Consider the following 15,909-nt stretch of genomic DNA (forward strand, 5'->3'; position numbering starts at 1 on the left):
CCAGGTGAAGATGCCCCTTTTAGATCTGTGGTCTCTCCTTGGAGTTTGAAGAGATGCTATGCACCAGTCAGTTTAAAGGCCAACATTCCTTTACCCACATACCCGATCGTGTAACACCAAGACTTGGAAGCCCCTGCTTGCAATTGTTTCCCTATATAAACCCTAAGCCCCTAGACCCAGGGGTCATTTTCTTAACCTGTTGTATCAGGAAGGCTTGTGACCTGAGTTCAAATTCGAATAAAGACTCATATGCCTGCATTGGAGTTGTGGTCCCTGGTGGTCTCTTGGGAGTCTTGTGATCTGGGCATAATATTGTGGGGGCTCATCCAGGTTCTCCCAGATGCCCAGGACCCAAACCTGGAGAGTCTGGTGCTGGCCGGTGAGTGTTTAGTGTTTCTGTGTGTTGTCTATTTCTGTTCTTGAAATATTGGCATAAGTGGCAAGAAGTGGCTAAGAGCTGTGGGGGTCAGGGAGTTGTTTCTGGCCCCAGGGTGGATGAAGTGCCCACCCGTCAGCTGGAAGGATTTTTGGTAGAAGAGGGAGAGCCTTACCACCAATTGCTTTCCTCCCCATGCCGCTTTCAGTATCCAAGGCTGTGAGTCTGAGTTCTTGGATTCACTTTTGCTTTCAGTCACGACATGGCTATTTTGTGCATGTCTGTTTGTCTGATGTGTTTCTTGTGGTGTTTAGTTTTTGTTTGTATCAGACTTTGACTGATGCCATGGGACAGACTGCCTTTCATCCTCTCAATCTCATTTTGGCTCATTTTAAGGAAGTTAGGGCCAGGGCTCATAGCCTCTCTAATAGATGTGAAGAAAGGGAAAATGACCACTTATTGCAGTTCAGAGTTGCTGGCTTCCAATATGTATGGCCACCAGAGACGACCTTCCACCTCCCTAATATGTCATCAGTAGAAAATAAAGTGTTTCAAAAGGCTCGTGGACACCCTGATCAAGTCCCCTATATAGTAGTCTGGAAGGAATTGGTTACTAACCCACCACTTTGGATTAAGTCTTTCCTCTTTCCCCCTGCTAATGCTTCCTCATCAACAGGAACTGTGCTAGCCCTTGTGACTAAAGAGACTCCCAAACCAACAGCTCTTCTCCCTGTCTTACAGAATAGTACCCCTGAGGACCTTATTTTCCTCCCAACTTATGTTCCCTGCTGGCTGTGCCACAGGTTGAGGAGAAACAGCAAGCACCAGCACTGCCACCTGCCCCAGCTCCAGCACCACCATTAGCTCAAACTCCAGAGGCATCAGCCATGGGGATAGGAGGGCCCCCTCCACAGGATACAAGGAACAGACACACCATGTCCCCTGAGGCTACAGGGCCAGAGAAATATTGGCAGTAGGGCCAGTAAACCAACATGGGAACTAACCTCACTATGACTGGCCCTTTATAATTGCAAGGGGTAGAATGCCTGATTTTCTGAAAACCCCAAAGATCTTTTTGGCCTCTTAGATACTGTTCTTTTCATTCATCAGCACACCTGGTATTATTGTCAGCGCTTTTGCAGATTCTTTTTACTACTGGAGAAAAGGAGCTCATCAATTTGGAGGCCCGAGGCCCGTAAGAACATTCCAGGAGATAATGGCACCCTAACCCAAAACCTAGCCGATATTGATTGGTGATTTCCCCTTTGGAGACCTGATTGGGACTACAACACAACTGAAGATAAGGAGTGCCTCTGGGTCTACCATGAGGATCTGACGGCAGGTGGCAAGGCAGCCGCTAGGTGGCCTACCAATTTGACCAAAGTTTATGATATTAGGGGATTGATGAAAGCCCAGCACCATTTTTCCAACAGGTCATGGAGGCTTTCTGCTGTTATACACACATAGACCCTGAGGAAGCAGGGAATTCTGGCACAATAGACCTGGCTTTCATCAGTTAGTCAGCACTGGACATTAGAAGGAAGTTTCAGAGGCAGGAAAGTTTAGGAGAAGAGTTTTTGAGGGATTTAGTGGAAGTTACAGAGAAGGTATACAATAACAAAGAACGTGTAAAAGAAAAGCAGATTAAGACAGGAAAGGTATTGAATAGAGTTTTGACCAAGGTCCTTCTGGCTAACAACATCCCAGACTCAGGAGAAAGGAAATGTCAGCTGTAATGAATTATTGAAGGAAAAGAGTCTAAATTAGGCCTACGACTAGCACTAGGTAAGAACCAGTGCACCTACTGTAAGGAGGGAGGACACTGGGCTAAAGAATGTTCAAAGAAGAAGCCACAGGCTAAGGCCATGGTCATGGAAGAAGAAGATCGAAGGAGTCAGAGTCGGACCCCCTCCCTGAACCCAGGGTAACCCTTAGAGTGGAGAGGAAGCCTCTAGATTTCCTGGTAGATATCGGAGCTCAACATTCAGAGCTCTTAAAGGCCAAAGGGCCAATATCTTCCAAAAGATCCTGGGTCCAAGGGGCCACAGATACTAAACAATATTCATGGATTACCCAAAGATCAATAGACTTGGAAATGGGATGGGTAACCCATTCATTTATGGGCATTACTGGGTGCTCTAACTCCTTGCTGGGGAGAAGTCTCTTAGAAAGATGAGATCTCAAATTCATTTTAAACCTTGACTGATCCAGTTATTTGATCAGAAAGGCAATCTGACCCCAATCTGACTCTTAACCTGGCCTCTGAGACTGAGTACAGAGTCAGTCACCAACCGCTCCCAAACAAGACTTGGATATTTGGTTGAGAAAGTTTTCCAAAGTGTGGGCAGAAACAGGAGGCATGGGCCTAGCAAAACATCGACCTCTTGTGTTTGTTGAGCTTAAACCAGGGGCTGACCCAGCTCGAGTCTGCCAGTATCCCATGTCCTAGGAAGGAAGAAAGGGGATCACCCCACATATCCATAAATTGTTGGCCATGGGAGTCCTCAGGCCATGCCAGTTGGCCTGGAATACCCCACTGCTACCTGTGAAGAAGCCAAATTCTAACAATTACTGCCCATCCAAGACCTACAGGAAGTTAACTTCAGAGTGATGGATATATACCTCACGGTGCCTCACCCCTATTTTTTGTTGAGCTCATTGCCACCAGACCAAAAAATGGCTTTCTCTTCTTGATCTATAGGATATTTTTTAAAGCCTACTCCTAGCCTCCAAGAGTCAAGAAGGCTTTGCCTTTGAATGGTACAACTCCAAAAGAGGCATCAACAGACAACTCACCTGGACCTGCGTGCCCCAAGGCTATAAGAATTCACCAACCGTCTTTGGTGAAGCTCTGCATGAGGACTTGGGTGACTCCTGGGCTAACAACCCATATACAACCCTTCTCCAATATGTAGATGATTGTGGCAGAGTCTAAAGAGAGTTACCAAGAAAGGAACTGAAAACTCCTTCCAGCTCTAGGGGACGCAGGGTATCAGACATCCACTAAAAAGGCCCAACTTTGCAAGACCAAGGTCACCTATTTCGGTTATATTCTGAAGGAAAGCCAGCAATGGCTTTCAACAGCAAGAAGACTGTTATCAGTATCCCTACCACCCAGAGTCCATGACAGGAGAGAGTTCTTGGGGTCCACAGGCTTTGCCAAAATGGCTAAACCTCTATATGAAACCACCAAGGAAATTAAGAATTTTATCTGGACTCAAGAACAGCAGAGGGCTTTTGAAAAAGTAAAGCAGCCTCTGTTATCGACCTCTGCTCTATGGCTACCAAACCTCAGTAAGCTATTTCATCTGTTTATTGATGAGCATAAAGGAGTAGCTAAAGGAGTCTTGACCCAAAATATAGGGCCATGGAAACAACTAGTTGCTTATTTGTCAAAGAAATTGAACCCAGTGATGGGAGAATGTCCACCTTACCTGAATATTATTACAGCCACAGTGTTGCTAGTTAAGGATGTAGATAAATTAACTTTGGGACAGAATTTGACCATGACTACCCCCATGCAATTAAAGGGGTATTCAAGCAGCCTCCTGATCGATGGCTCAGTAATACTTGCATGACTCATTTTCAGAGTTTACTAATTAACCTTGGCCAAATTACCTTCCAGCCACATGTGTCCTTGAACTCTGCAACTCTTTACTCGACCCTGACTTGGACTGTCCACTCCATCAATACAGTGAGATTTTGACTCAGGTACATAGTACCAGACCAGATTTGAAGAACTTCCCTCTGCCAAGGGCAGAATGGACATGGTTTACAGATAGGAACAGCTTCATCCATGAGGGTCAGAAAAAAGGAGGAGTGGTGGTGACTACAGAAACAGAGATAATCTGTGCTAAGTCTCTTCCTCCAGGCACTTCGGCTCAAAGAGCTGAACTGATAGCATTAACTCAGGCTCTCATCATGGGAAAAGGACTGGCTGTTAACATTTACATGAACAGCAAATGTGATGGTTTGCATATGCTTGGCCCAGGGAGTGGCATGATTAGAAGGTGTGACCCTGTTGGAGTAGGTGTGTCACTGTGAGTGCGGGCTATAAGACCCTCATCCTACCTGCCTGAAAGTCAGTATTCTGCTAGCAGCCTTCAGATGAAGCTGTAGAACTCCCAGTTCCTCCTGCATCATGCCTGCCTGGATGCTGCCATGTTCCTGCCTTGATGATAATAGACTGAACCTCTGAACCTATAAGCCAGTCTCAATTAAATGTTGTCCTTATAAGAGTTGCCTTGGTCATGGTGTTTGTTCACAGCAGTAAAACCCTAACTAAGACAGTTGGTATGCATTTGCAACTGCTCATGTACATGGAACCATTTATCAGAAAAGAGAGCTGTTAACAGCAGAAGGAAAAACTATCAAGAACAAAGATGAAATTCTACAGCTCCTTAAAGTCCTGTGGCTACCAAGGAAGCTGCCAATCATACATTGTCCAGTACACCAAAATGTAACACCACCACTTGCTAGGGGTAACAACCTGGCTAACAAGACTGCTAAGGAGGTAGCCTTGGAAGAAATGGCTACCTCTGTGTTGGCCACTGTCCCACCTGAACCACCCAAACCAAACTTGCCAGAACAACTAGAAGAAGAGATCAAACGAGCTAAAAAACTAACATGAGTCAATGTTTGGAAGGCTGGTGGCAATCGGCCCTTAGAGTGTTTTGTGGGTAGAGCCTGGCAATTGAGGGGCTGGAGGTGGGGGAGTTGGCCATTTGAGTACCTCAAGCAGCTTATACTAAGCACATACTCATTCTCTTTGGGTCCCTCAGTGTGAGCATATTCTTTTGTAATCTGCAATCTGTATTCTTCCATGGGGAACTAGTAGGGGAAATAGTAATGTTGGTCCGTATTCCCACATAGGAAAAATGTTTGGGATCTAGGCAGTACAAGCAGTCCTTCCCTAGACTAGGAACGGTAGGGTTTATCCAGTTACCCATTAATTTTGCTAGGTCAACTGTAGAATCTTGGTCCGAGTGATAAGTTATTTCTCCACCGGTGAAATGAGCCAATTCAAGCCAGATTAAAATAAACATATAAACACAGATTTTTTGGGAAGCTGCTCTCTGGAAAGCTCGCCGGCCCCAAGGACTGAGGACAGAGGAGTCACCATGGGAAGGGAGAGAGAGGGGAGGGTGAAAAGAAATAAAAGGAGTATGTATAGAGAGAGAAAAGAAGAGAGCTGGAATGACCAAAATGTCTGGATTATATAGGGAAAGAGCCTCTTGGGGAAGGCAAACCAGACCCTGGACTAGAAAGTTCAGGGGTCAGGGCAGGGTATGCCAGGTAGGAACTGAGGGATGCTGGGAGAACCTGGAGGCCAGGCTGCTTTGGTATGTAAAATATGCACCTCAGCCCCTTGTCGTGGGGTCTGAAACCAAACATCCCAGCCTTATGTTGGTAATAAATGAATAAGGGACAACATAATCATCTTTGCCTACTTCCTGATGATATTCAGCCACTGTTATGGGGTAGGACCAAAAAGCTGGAAGGTTAGACTGTAGAGTGAAAAATTATAGATACTGGGTATATAGAATCCTTTTTAGACATATAAAATATTCTTTAGGCTTTCTTTATAAAGACATGGAGAAACCGAGCCATGAAACAAGTTAGGAATGCGGAAAGACCAGTCACCATTACTGGAACTGGCCTATCACAAAGAGAAAAGAAAGAATGCAAGTGAACTAGGTGGAACCAAGCTGAGAACCAAGTTGAGAACCAAGATGGGAACCACAATGACAGGGCAAGGCCGAAGTAATAGGGCAGGACCACATTCTTGAGAAAGATAAGCGTACAGAGAGCTTTCACCTGACCCTGACTCATGTAGGTTGGGTTCCTTTGGAATGTTCCACTATTTTTATGTTATGACACCTCAACAACCCCTCATTCCCCTCCCCATTCCTTGGTTTGTGGTTTTTCCCCTTAAAAACCCTTCTCAAACTGGCTGTCGGGGTCAATTCAGCTCCTGCATGGGCATACGAATTGACCGGCAGCTAGTTGTCACGCCCTAATAAACAACCTCGCAATTGCTCCGGTACATGGTGTCTCGAGCAGATTACTGGGTGGTCGCAACTTTCTGGGACTTGAGAGAGGGTCTCCCCTCTGCGGAGGTCTTCAAGCCAAATCCAGGAAGAGCTGGTTGTTTCACTGCTGTCCAGGCTGTGGAACCATCTTGGAGTAGACATGTGCAGTCCCAATTGACGTAGTCTGTAAGGCTGCACCAGAGCATCCATGAATAACGGCTGTACTGTATGAAGGTTCTGAGGAAACATCCAAACTTGGCAGGATGCTAATACAGATATAGATGTTAGTGGCAGAAGATAAAGTTAAGGAGTTTAGGGGAAAAAAGCTTTTTTCAACTTTTAGGCCCATAGTCTTCGTAGTAGAAGGAGGGATGGTGGTGGGGTCCAAGAACCAGGGAAAGGGGAATAGAGCTCACCCTCAGGAACAGGTAGGTGGGGAAGTAAACAGGCTGTTAATTGGCAGTACTTATCTGGAGGTCATTTAAACTGTGAGAGGTAGATTCTCAGAAGCTTATAAGATTCTTAAGTTAAAAAAAAGATAAACCACTTTCCTATCGTCATCTAAGTTTTTTTCCTGTCATTTAACCTTCGTAACTTGCATTACCAACTTCAGTACTATCCTACATCTTCAAGCACTTTCTTAGACCCTCAAACAAATACTTTAGAAGTTCTCATTGTAAGGAGGCAAAAATCACAGAGAAGATTGAGACCCCCATCTGAATTAAGGCTAGTAAATTCACAGGCCTAAGTTCAGGGTTTAGGGAACTAGCTGGCCACAAAAAGAAAAAAAAAGAGAGAGAACTAGCCAGGAGGCAAGTCAGATAGGCCGTTTCAGGAACTGACTTACCACAAAGAATAGCAGAACTACAAATACAGGTTGGTCAAGATACTCTGGGAAATGACTGACCACAATGGGCTAGGTTAAGGTCACATTCCTGAGAAAAAAAAATGTGTACAGGATGTTTCCCACTCCCCACCCTGGTTTATGACTAGCTAAATAATAGGTTGAAAACTTTCCACTATTTTTATGGTTTGGGTTAAGATTTATTACTGTTCCTCTTTTTGATTTTCCCCTTCATCCCCCTGGTTTGTGTTTTTTTTTTTCTTTAAATACCCCTTCCTCCCAAGCCTCTGGGTTGACACTCCTCTGCCCTTGTATGGGACATGAGTCTCGGCCCAGCACTGAATCTGACCTTTTCCTTTCTAAGTATTCACCATGAGATTCAGGTAGTTGACCGCTGGTGCAGTCATTAATTACAATGTGCATTCTGTTAGATAAAATTACTATGTGTAAGGAGCGGGCCCTTAAACAGGACCAACTCCATTTTGTAATAGGAAATTTGTAAAGACATGTCTGGTACTTGTAAAGACAAGTCTGGAAGTAAAAGTTGTGCTGTGATAACCAGCTGTGATGAGGTCAGAGCCCAGCAATAACATACATGAGTAGTTATCTACCATGTATGTCAGGAGTAATGCAGTTATCTACCATGTATGTCAGGAGTAATGCCAAATCCAACATAAAAGAGGAGCCCATCGGAACACTTCATCACACTTGTAGCCATGACTGACCAATGTGATCCTCCGGACAAAACCTCCTCAGCACCCAGTCATCAAAGAGTTAACTAAGGGACCAATGCCTCCAGCTTCTTTGGGGTCAAGCACCCTATGAGGTCAAATTAGCAAGTCAACTATCTGGAAGCCGCAGTCTGAGCCCACCTTCCTGGATTCCGGATCTGTAACCCAAAACCATCAAAAGGACTCAGGTTGTATAATCCATGAATGAATGATGTGTTTAATGCTATGCTTATTTCTTTGGTAATTAGCAATTTATTATTTGTGTTCATTGTGCATATTGTTAGAGGCAAAGCATAGGAAATGTGGCAATATCTTGTTGTAGCAATTGCCTTAATATATTGTCTGCTATGCATTATTAAAGAAGTAACTGAATCCCAAAACCTCTGTCTGCCTGAAGCTAAGATGAAGAGATTTATAATAATTGCTTTGAAAAAGAAAGTCTCAAAATTGCCTGGTATAAATTCTGTTGTGTGGTTACTAAAGTTCTATCTGGTGAAAAGTATTTTGATGAATAGGAGCAAGCTAAAAAGGAAAAATACAAAATATATGGTTCAAGTATTAAAGGGACACCAGAGAGTAGAATGGAACTGAATCCTATGTTCGAAAAGATGACAGATAAAGGGAGTGGGACCTTGAGGCAAGATCCTTTCCAGCTAAGTTTAGGTCCAGGCATGGTGGTACATACCTTTAATCCCAGGAGACAGAGTTATGCAGATCTCTGGGCTGTCCTGCAAGTTCCGGGATAGCCAAGCTTAGGCAATGAGGTAGATGGAAAACAGAAAGCTGGCAATAGAATAAGGGGGCCATGTTCCAGCCCTAGCAACCATCAGAACTCAGCAGCTTTGGCCATGCATCTCTGGCTGTAGAGTCCAGAATAGAAGGAACTACTGGGACAATTGATTACTGACAGCTGGAGCTAAGAAATTAATGGTGATTAAAAAGAGACTAACGTCACTAAGGCAAAATCTGAGAAGTGTTTTCTGAAAGCATAAAGAAGCTGTGTTCCAGAGATTGTCAAGGTTGTACCTTGTGCTACAGCTGCACTTGTATAGTGGGTTGATCTGATGTTGTTTGTGCCTTAATGTTAATATTATTTTTAAAAGAGGTGTTTCCCTAGAGGTGTAGACCGTTATGTATGCAGGTGATGTCACGTGAACCTTTTCTTTATTTTAAGTGGTCTATAAAAGGCTAGACCCTGTGATTGGGCAGTGGAAGGGAAAGGTGGGACTGGAGGCTAGAGACTTGAGGTGGAACTGAGCAGTGGGTGGAATGGGAGGGACAAACAGAAAAGAGGAAGAACATTCAGGAGGAGAGAGGACAGAGGAAGAGGAGGAAAAGATACAATGGACCAGAACTGTATAGCTGGGAAAAGCTGCAAGTAACAAGGGGTCTTATAGCTGGGGAATAAGTTAATATATTATTAGGTCTGTCTAATTTAGACATATAATGTATAATTATAATATCTAGATTGTATGTTTTTATATAGATTTATTAGGGTTGGAAATTTAAACAAATTGGCGCCCAACGTAGGACTTAAACCTGAACTAACCTGAGAGAAAAGTGCCCCCCCCAATATAAACAACCCGGCTGCAGCTGGGTGGAAGTTAAACTCTGAGTGGGTCTAAAGGTTCTACGGAGAGTTCTAAGAAGCTCCCTCCCCAAGTCCCAAGCAAACCTTGACAACCAGAAGCAACACCCGAGACCTCAGCTAGGACATAAGACAAAGGCAGTGCCAGGATATAGTTAACTAGGCATGGTGGGCAATTTAAAATGAGCAGGATGATAGCTCCCCATCACCATTGCAATCAACCGCTGCTGCTGCTGCTGCTGCTGCTGCTGCTGCTGCTGCTACTGCTGCTGCTGCTGCTGCTGTCACTGCCACCAGTGCCATGCATAGGCAGAAGGGAGATGACAGGTTGGGGGGTTAGGCTGTTTCTGGAGCCCTGTATGCTGCTGTGCCTCAGGAGGGTCAGATCAGTGGCTTCATTTGGGGCAGCCACTGAAGTGTGTTGTGAAGGAGAAGAGGAAAGGCCAAGAGCACAGGTCCCCCAAAATTGGACATATGATGTTCAGACAATTTTGGATAAACTTTGCAGCAGACATCCAAGAGGCATCTGGAGCTCAATTTTAGACCCAGCAATACCCATCTTCCCAGCATTTTCCAGAGATCCCAAGACAGAAATGCTGTCCCAATTGATAGTCTAGGATTGAAAGGTTTATATGGGGGTCATAATCAAGTGTCTTTGTATCAAAGGTTCCCACAGAATGAAGACTTGGTTTTTGCTCAGGAGTGGGGTTAGCTCTGGCGGGGGTGTTACTCAGTAGAGGAAGTCCGGAGGATCCTTGATCCAGATTAGACAGTAGCTGAGGACAGGTTACATACCAAGTCCAAAAATTTATGTATTTAGTGGAAAGAGAGATGAGGAGAGGAGAGAGAAGCAGTCCCCATGTGGCCAGGAAAGACGCATGCTATTGGACTAGGGACTCAAGTCCTCCCAGGTTTTGGTACCATCTTCTAATTCCAGACAGATTAAAACACACACACACACACACACACACACACACACACACACATATATGTTTTAACATATATATGCAGGTTTATTGGGAAGCTGCTCTCTGGCAAATTTACTGGCCTCAAGGACCAAGATCAGGGAGGTCACCCTGGGGAGAAAGAAAGGGGAAGGGGGAAGAGAAAGAGAGTTGGTTTCAGATCACCCTTGACCCAGGGTCTAAAATCAAACACCAGGGACAAAGCAGTCATCAACCGTGAAGGCTTGCTAGTGGGAAAAACATTAATACTGGAGGAGTCACAGTCAGATCTCCAGTGATTCTCAACTTTCCTAATGCTGGGACCCTTTAATACAGCTACTCATGTTGTCCCTCAGCTAAGCCCATCTGACTTACCCTGCCCCTGCCCTTGTGTCTCTCCATGTGGCACTCACTAACTTCTGGCTGTTCAGTTTATGCTTTGGTCTCTTCTATCTGGTTGTTCTGCCCCAGCTCCTGCAGCCAGCTCTTTATTATGCAAAAAAAGCCACATTCCTTACTCTTTTAGTCTAAACCAATCAGCAGCAAGACAGTCAACACCCCCCCCCACACACACACACACACACACAGACAATACACCCAGCCTGTTACCTTTTGGCTTCAAGCACTTCAGGATCTCCCTTAAGGCAGCTTGCATTTCTTTGGGGGCAGATGAGGAAGTGAAAACATTTGCATATCCTGTTAGCTTGATGTCTTAGCAAATAACAATTGAGAACACCAGAGGTCCAGACTTGGTTTTTTTGTTTGTTTGTTCTTTTGTTTGTTTTTTTGTTTTTTCGAGACAGGGTTTCTCTGTGTAGACCTGGCTGTCCTGGAACTCACTCTGTAGACCAGGCTGGCCTCAAACTCAGAAATCTGCCTGTCTCTGCCTCCCAAGTGCTGGGATTAAAGGCGTGCGCCACCACTGCCCGGCGACCAGACGTGTTTTCATAGCCAGTTGATATAATGCATGTGGTTTATCCTGACACAGCCTTTGAATGAGGCAGCCAATTTTCCCTGGCCCAGTGGGGTTAGCTCAATGGGATAGCACCTTTTGCTGGATGGTAAATTCTATGCTAGGATCAGCACATACTGTATAAAGTCTGAGACTCCATGTTCAACCAGTAAGCCAGCACTTGGCACTCAGATGGTTCCAGGTCCCAACAGTTAGAGTAGTAAAGAGATTATGTTTTCCTGCTGTACAATTTTCAGAAGGGCTTTCTTGTTTTAAGGGGAATGTCTTTATACCCATCCCAGGAGGACTATTTCACAGCCCCAGGAACCATAGTGGTATTCATTGGCCTTTTTATGTTACGATCTAAGAATAGCTGAAAGAAGACCCCAGATTTGAATAGTATCCAAAGATAAAGAACAATATTCTTCAGAAACAACCTGCATGAAGGGGTCAACCATTCATTAAAATATTGGCCCCAGGGAAGCTTTTAGGTTCCTGTATGAGTGTTTAATCACAGACTGAGATACACAAACTATATGAGGATGCCCAGCTGTTTCCCATTCTTGAGGTTATCCCCAAGCTGTTCTTTGGATGGGTGATTTTAGGAATTTTGTTCCTGGAGCTGGTGACTTATGACTAGTTCACGAGACTGGTGGCTTTTCTTTTGAAGTCAGGCCTGGTCCTAAAATACAGTTTATGTTGTCCTCTCAATTAAAATGATTATACACATAGGCTGGCCATGCATAGTGTTAGTATTCTGTCTAAACTCCACCTCCACAGTTATCTGGCAACAGCCAGCTATGCTCCTCCCCACAGTTACCTGGCATCAGCCAGGTAGGCCTGTCCCACTATAAAAGGGTCTGCTTGCCCCCTCCTCTCTCTCTTGATCTCTTGTCTCTAGCTTCTCTCTGTCCCCTCCCCCTTCCCTTCCCCCTCTCTCCACATGGTCATGGCCAGCCTCTACTTCACTTCTCTTCTCCTCTCTCTCTCTGACTCTCTTTGTCTCTGTCTCTGTCTCTGTCTCTCTCTTTCCCTCCCTCCCTCCCTCCCGACCTCTACTACCCTCCTGGCTCCCCTCCCCATGCCCTGAATAAACTCTATTCTATGCTATACTGGTGTGTGACTGGTCCCTTAGTGGGAAGAGATGGATGGGCCCACTGAATCATCCCCTTCCCCCATACCTCTCCACACACCCACAGAACATATTTCCCGGCCCATACACCACTGTTAGGCATCCATGGGTGGCTTAGAACAGACCAACCAGACCAAACGGTTCCAAGTGGGGTTTATTCAGGAGATAGGGCAAAGATGGGGGTGGGGGAAAGTAGAAGAAGAAGATGGAAGAAGAGAGCAAGGTCAGGGTGTTCTGCCTGTTTTATATGGGTGATGACATAGCCTCTCCCAGGTAAAGGTGAAGTAGCCAGGTGGATTCTGGGAATGTATGGTGGTTGCCTTGGCAACGATGTGGGAGTCACTTAGATGTGATATCACTGGGTTCAGAGCCTGATACCAACACATAGAACTTCATAGTCTGTAGCAATTGTTCATTTCACAGGATCCTACAACTAGGGTGGTCTCCCAGTCATCATAAAGGTGACTCCATCCTAGACTCCATAAAGGTGGCCCTAAAGAAATCATCTAAAGTCGAGTCTAAATTTAGGTTAAGTGGTGTCACTTTGAAATATGGACAATATATATTGTTAGAGATATTTCCCAGTCCTGGGTTTCAAGGACCATGCATAGGAATTACCTATCAGGAGTCCCAATGATAGTATCAGTCTGAAGCTGATGTTTGGGGGAAGAGTACTTTTTAGGGCCTTCCAATTTTCACTCTTGGGCTAGAGAGATGGCTCAGCAGTTAAGAGCACCAACAGCTCTTCCAGAGGTCCTGAGTTCAATTCCCAGCTCACAACCATCTGTAATGGGGTCTGGTGCCCTCTTCTGGTGTGTCTGAAGAGAGCAATGGTGCTGTACTGATATGCATAAAATAAATAAATCTTTAATTTTTGTTCTTGGCCATTGGTGTTGCTTTTAAATAAGAATGATGAATCCATGCAGCAGCCACTGCCACTGTAATGGCAGTAGACATGGTCAGAATAATAGGCTATGACCCTTTCCTAGAAGGTTCTGGGTCCTACTGGGCAAACAGTGGACCCACACCAAGTCTCTGGGATGGAACCTGTGTGCTGACTTTGAGAGAGGACTGGCAGAGGTGGTGGGAGTGAAAGACAAGCCTAGATGTCTCTAGACACCTACTGTAGGGCCTACAGGGATGTAAGGAAGCAATAATTAGGCATTTCAAAGGCTTGTGGGCTTCCCCTTGCAGGCAAAGTTAGTGGAGGCAAACAGCTGCACATTATCTCAAATGGGGGTTGCTTGTCTCTACAGGGGGAGTATCTCATTATAAAAAGAACAGTAGGGATCAACCCAGTCCATCCCTCAAGTTTCTGTGCAGAGTTTAGTAAATGTCTCCTTTATAGTTGTGTTAGATCTTTCTTTTTGTCCTAAACTTTGAGGTCTATAGGCATAATGGAATTTCCATTGTGTCTCTATAGTTCTAGCCACCTGTTGTAACATCTTGACCATGAAATCCAGGCCATTGTCAGACCCCAAGGAGGAAGGGAGTGTGAATCATGAGGTAATCTCAATGAATAATTTCTTAGTGACACATTAGCTGTTTCTGACCTAATAAGGAAAGCCTCCACCCTTCCTGAACAAGGCATCTACAAAGTCCAGTAAATACTGATAGCCAAACCTCGCTGGATTAGCCTTAACAAAGTCTAAGTTCCAGGGCTCTTGAGGGCCAAGTTCTCTTTCTCAGATGCCCATAGGTGTCAATCTTCTGCCTTTTGGGTTTTACCTGAATGCAGATGGCACATTGGTGGTTAACCTGTTCCATCATCTCATCCTGATGAAGCAGAAAAGCCCTTTCTCTAATTATTTCTTTTAGCTTAGTTGATTCCAGATGGGTACTTTGTTGGATTTGAGAGAGAAGAGATGCCCCTAGGGCTCTGGGTAGGATGGAGTGCCCTTTGGGCAGACTCCATCAATCTTCTATCCTAGTGGCTCCCTGCTGTTGGGCCCATATCTCCCTTTGCTGGTATATTCAGGATATTCCAATAGGTCTGGCTTGGACAGGAGGGCAAGGGTCATGGGAAGCCCTAGCTACTGATATGGCCCCACTGGCTCTTTGGCAGTCCATTTGGCCATGGCATCTCTAAGCCTATTGTCTTGAGCTTCAGCTGAGTTTCCTTAGGATACCAGGACAATGCATAATAGCAAGCTTTGCAGAAAGCCAAATGGCTGCCAGGAAGGCAGGAATTTCTTCTTTGTTCTTGGTCTCCTTTCCAACTGAGGTAACTGACCAAGCCAGTTCAGTCAGTCAACAGGGTCTTGAGGGAGGAAATGAGGATTAAAGAAGAAAATGAAAAGACAATTGGTCAATTACCATAGTATGACTTCAGCAACTGCTGAAGTGGGTTTAATTTTTTCCAGCCTGCTTTTATATCATTCTAGGTACATGCAAAGAATATGGCAAGTTCTGAGGCATAAACAAAGTAGTCAAGGAACAAACAAGACATAAACAAAGTAATCAAAGAACAAACAAGGCATAAACAAAAGTCCTGTGGTCACTGTTTCTAGGGACCAATTAAGATGATCAAGATACAAGGAATACATCCCTCAGCTGTATTTTTCTTGAACTAACTTCCTTGTCCTAGCCCAGTGTCAAATATTCTTACCAATTTCCTAGAAGCAGCACCAAAAGCTCTCCACAGGTAAGTAGGTCACACTCCTGATACAAGGCACCATGGATGTGTGCAGTGGTTAGCATGCCAGCTGTCCATATAAATATTGATAAACCCTCTCCTGTAGACAGATTCTCTTATAAGTAACCCCTGTCAATAAAAAAGCCTATGAACAATGAGCTAAGGCAAGAAACAGGAGGTGGAACACTGACAGAAAGAGACAAGATTCTGGGGAAAAGTGAGAGGTGCAAAGATTTACCCCGGAACATAGAGGAGGTCAAAAGCATGGGAGCTGAGCAGAGGAAATCAGCCACTAGAGGAACTCAGAATAGAATGAAGAGGAGATTCATGAAGGAACTTGGAAAAGATGGATGTAACCCAGCAGGTAGCTAAACTCAGGATAAAATTAGGAGGAGATTCGCCTCAGACTTGGATGCATGAAGCTGAGGACAGGTAACTAACCATATGGAAATCAAAGAATATTTTGAATGAGTTAAATAAGTTATGAAATAGTTGAGGAATGAGCCAAAGCTGTGGCTTAGCTCAGATTCATTATTTTAGGAGCAGGGGCTGGGAAGAAAACATGGATTTACTTTTAACCCTTTCCCCATATCAATGCTATTAGTTGCCTTCTGGAATGAGGTACCTGGGGAAGGAATTGGACCTAGGTTACCTCACCATCAGCATAGCCACTCC

The sequence above is a fragment of the Grammomys surdaster genome, unplaced genomic scaffold (assembly GCF_004785775.1).
Source record: "Grammomys surdaster isolate TR1022 unplaced genomic scaffold, NIH_TR_1.0 272, whole genome shotgun sequence".
NCBI lineage: Eukaryota > Metazoa > Chordata > Mammalia > Rodentia > Muridae > Grammomys > Grammomys surdaster.